The 4,719-nt window shown below is 52.3% G+C and overlaps 1 pseudogene; it reads left to right on the top strand.

The window, feature by feature from the left end:
* Positions 1-2,576: 2,576 nt before the first annotated feature.
* LOC101661713 lies at positions 2,577-4,088 on the top strand (annotated as a pseudogene).
* Positions 4,089-4,719: the final 631 nt, after the last annotated feature.

The following is a 4,719-nucleotide window of genomic DNA, read 5'->3' as shown; positions in this document are numbered from 1 at the left end:
ATCGAGATGTAGGCAGGCTTCTGCTCTCGGGCCACATAAAACTTCTCATCTGGTCTCCCAAGCAAAGGTAGAGCGGCTGCCTAGTGTTTATGAACCATACATCACCCCCTTATATGCGCACCTTGATAGAGGAGACCTCACCTCAATAGGGCTCACTACTTCAAGAAGGGACACAAGGGAGAAGACCATCCATTTGCTGCTATCCAACATTGTGAGAAGGTTTGGCCTCCCCAAATCAACAGACACTCTTACAGGAGTGATAAGGGAACCTTACTAGAAAGTCAAGTCTGCGTGTTGGGGGGGAGGGGAGGAAGCATATGTATTTTGGAGGAGGTATTTACACCTCTGTTGATGGGTAAATGGAGAGTAGCAACTTCCCATTGGTAAGGGACACTTAATAATACTTATATAGAACCCAAAACAAAACCAAAAAAAAAACAAACTCCATGCTGAATCACAGCGACCCCCTGTGGGTTTCCAAGACTACGGCTATTTATGGGAGTAGAAAGCCCAGTCTTCTTTCCCCAGGTTTCTACTGGTGGTTTCCAACTGTTAACTATGCAGATTGCAGCCCAGCGGCAACCACTATCCCACCAGGGCTCCTTATAGAAGCCAAGGTGAGAATAAGCCTGGTACTATGTCCCTCGTTACACACGTTTGACCTAGTTTCGGTCCAGCCCTTGAGAACCGAGGCCATGTCTATAAACTACGGTGTCCCTCCCTAGACTCCGGCCTTTCAGGGAGCACAGAACACCCTTCAGAGGCTACACCAGAAGTTCTCGATGTAGAAACCCCACTGAATAATCTGGGCTTTACCTCAAAGTTACCGATAGTCTTTGCATTTGACTGAAACTCCCTGGTGTGAGAAGAAACAGATGATCCCCACCTGAAGGCTGTGGAGTAGATGGTTGCTGGACCTTGTGGGATCCCTTGCTTTGTGGGTGCTCAGTGAAAGGTGGCTCCGAACTACTGTAGTTACAATTCTAATGCCCTCCTAGCCTTACTCTGACATGCATGAGTCTCATCAGCAAGGCCCTACCCTTGTGAATGCATGTTCCTGGAAATTTTCCCATTTTCATATAAACAGTACTCAATCATTTAAGAGCCTAATCTGTAGAAATCAACAACTCCTGAATTATGGTTCAAAGACAGTCTACACTTGTACAACTCCCTTTTCTCAACAAAATGTTAAAATCTGTACCGCTGGATAAATTAATGATAGTCTCAGTAGATTTACTTTATGCCCCAAGGAAATGATTAGTAATGTTCTCTGTCATGAAATTATAATGAGGCCTCCAACGTAAACCAGAGATGCACATAAACCACAGACAAGTGCATGGAGTTGGGGCTTGCACTTAATTACAGCCCCAACCTAAGAAAAATTAGTTCTTATAACATGGCCCAGCTTGAAGCTCACCCTCTTGAAGAGATCACTAAAGACATGGGTGAAGAAACCAGATGGTGCCCAACTATCAGAAAGAAGAGTGTCTGGGGTCTTACGAGCTTGTCTTCAAACAAGCAACCATCTAGGTGAGGCGTCAACGAAGTCCACATGCCACAAGCACACCAGTCCATGTGATCCAAGGGTGGTAAATAATAAAATCCAACTCTAAAGGAAGGAATGGTATCAGTGCTTAAATTATGCACACCTGGCTTGCAGATGGCTATGAGTGACAGTGGAAGCCCAAAATCCATTTGCAGGGTCCCCACATAGTGAATCTCTTCTGTATACGATCCAGAGGTATGCATAGCCTTGCTACCAGACAGAGACGATTGTAAACTCAATTAGGGAAAATACTATTAGGTCAAAATGTAATTCCTGATCATTTGAACTCCTTCTTGACCCACTTTAAATTGGTGCTAGTTTTTAATGTTTCTTGCTTTGTTTTGTTTTTTCTCATCAGAGGTACTTGTCTCTAGTTTATTTAATATTGTTATTGGTCTTTTCTTTTTTAATATATATTTGTGATTTTGTGGATGTATGTTCTCTAATAGACGAAGGCCAGGAGAGGCAAATATGTAGAGACAGTATCTGGTGTGACAGTTTATTGGGGATCCAGGGGATGGGAGGAGGTTGGAGGGAAATAGGGACCAAATAATGAACACCAGGAGGCAAATGTTCTAGAACTGATTGTAGTGCTGTCTGTACAACTCATTTTAATATGACTGGACTATGGAAGTGTATCGTATAAAAAATATATCTCAATAAACTATTTTTTTAAAAACAGGAAAACAGCCGGCCGGCCGGCCGAGTTAGGGCTCTACTGGCTGACCCTCACCTGGGAGCCAAACCCCCTCCCCAAGGAAAGCTTCGCCCACCGGCTATCCAGGGTCCCCACCCCTGTCCCCGCCCGCGGTGACTCAGCCGTGGCCCTGCCCAAGAGGAACTCACCGTCCAGCGCAGCAGACCAAGGCCAGCAGATACGCGAGGTCCAGTGAGTGGGTGAGGACCCCCGGAAGCCGCGGACGTCACCCCAACTCGGCCTGGGCTCAGGACCACCCTGGAATCCGTCACCCAGGAGTTTCTGCGACCTCTTCCGTCCCCACCCCTCCCACAAGGCCCGGCTGGCTGGGCCATGGTGCTAGAAGGGCCTCCCACGCCAGCCATGCCCATGCCGGCGGGGGGCACCCCGCCACCCCACAGTGGTACCCTGGCCCCAGTTCCTGCCTACTTCCGCCACTCAGAACCTGGCTGCTCCCTCAAGAGGCCCCGTCGGCCCAGTCGGAGCCTCCCACCCCGGCCCCCAGCCAAGGGCAGTGGCCCCATCAGCCTCTTCCCCTGGAGGACCGGGCTGGCATCAGCCCCAGCCCTGTGGTGTGTCCTTTCGGGGCAAGACCTCCGAGACCCTGAAGAGCCCCCGCTACGACCCGAGCCGGCCCGAGCCCTGCTTCCAGCAGTGCCCCCAGAAGCTGGGCCACCTGGGCCGAGGCTCCTTCGGGGAGGTCTTCCAGGTACCTCCAAGGAGGATGGCAGGCTGTACGCCATCAAGCGCTCCAGGTCGCCATTCCCAGGCCCCAAGGACCGGCCCGAAAGTTGGCCCTGGTGGGCAGCCACGAGAAGGTGGGGCGACACCCACGCTGTGTGCATCTGGAGCGCGCCTGGGAGGAGGGCGGCCTGCTGTACCTGCAGACGGAGCTGTGTGGGCCCAGCCTGCAGAAAGACTGTGAGGCCGGAGGCGCCCATCTGCCCGAGGCCCAGGTCTGGGCCTACCTGCACGATACTCTGCAGGCCCTGGCCCACCTAGACATCAAGCCAGCCAACATCTTCCTGGGGCCCCGGGGCCTCTGCAAGGCTAGGGGACTTTGGGCTGCTGGTGGAGCTGGGCGAGGCCGGTGGTGATGCCCAGGAGGGGGACCCCCGCTACATGGTCCCTGAGCTGCTACAGCCTGTGGCTGCTATGGGACAGCAGCCGACATATTCAGCCTGGGGCTCACCATCCTGCAAGTGGCCTGCCGCATGGAGCTGCCTCGGGGCGGGGAGGGCTGGCAGCAGCTGCGCCGGGGCTGCCTGCCCCTCGAGTTCACTGCAGGCCTGTCCTCAGAGTTGCTTGCTGTCCTCGCCACCATGTTAGAGCCAGATCCCAGTCTGCAGACCACGGCTGAAGCGCCACTGGCCCTGCCCATGCTCAGGGAGCCCAGGCCCTGGAGTGCCCTGTGGTGTGTGGCGACTGAAACCCTGAGCCAAGGGTGGGCACTGTGGCAGGCCCTGCTCGCCCTGCTGTGCTGGCTCTGCCACGGGCTGACCCACCCCACCAGATGGCTGCAACCCCCGGGGCCCCCCAGCCACGCCTCCCGGCTCACCATCCTGTAGCTTCCCCCCTGGACAGCACCCTCTGCAGCACCTGGGGGGACGACAGCTTTGGGGCCTTGCTCTCGACAGAAGTCAACCTGGCCAGAAGTGCTGGGAGCACCTCCACCCATAGCAGTAGTCCTCCTGCCCCCAGAACAGGGACTCCCTGGACCTCAGCGACATTGACCCAACCGCTCCTCGGGGATCCTTCCCTGCCTTTGAGCCCCAGAACCTCCTTAACCTGTTTGAGGACTCTCTGGCCCCCACCCGAGCCCTGGGGCCCAGGCTCAGCTTTTAACCTTTTACCCTGCCCCTCCCCAAAGCACCCCTCTATCTGGACGCCTAATAAAAGGGATTTGAGTCTTGAAAAAAAAAAACAGGAAATCGAAAAAGCAATCTTTTGTGGCTTCTTGGGAAAACTTTTCATGTCAAGTGATGTTTTGCTGAAACTCCCTGCCACCTGCAAAGGCTGATTTGCAATGCCAACACTTCAGTAAAACAGAACACACAGCAAAGTATAAAAACTCTGTTGGAAATCAGTTCTTTCAGCTGTTGTATTTGTTTGGTCCACTGGTTTTTGTTTGGACAAACAAGAAATAAAAAGGTGGCCAAACTGAAAGTTTTTAGCAAACTAGAAGACACAAACCTAACCGTTTTTATGCACCAAGGACCTTGCACAACCTTTAGCAAAAGGTACGTGTTCACCATCCCTTTTATATAGCACAGGACACCTGTCACCAAAATACATTGTTCCCCTCCTCACCATGTTGAGCTTTGGCTCTGAAATACATTGGAGTTCCACACTGGACCTTGTTTAGTTAATCTAATTACCATCCTCTTCACCGCTGTTTTGGTTTTGGGGTTTGGTTTGTTTTGTCCACGGTTGGAAACTGGTTTTGGTTTTTTTGGTTTTTAAAGCTGAAGTTGTA

Source organism: Echinops telfairi, unplaced genomic scaffold (assembly GCF_000313985.2).
Source record: "Echinops telfairi isolate 266 unplaced genomic scaffold, ASM31398v2 ScPeMD7_31;HRSCAF=116, whole genome shotgun sequence".
NCBI classification, from domain to species: domain Eukaryota; kingdom Metazoa; phylum Chordata; class Mammalia; order Afrosoricida; family Tenrecidae; genus Echinops; species Echinops telfairi.
This window is presented reverse-complemented; position numbering and strand designations above follow the sequence as displayed.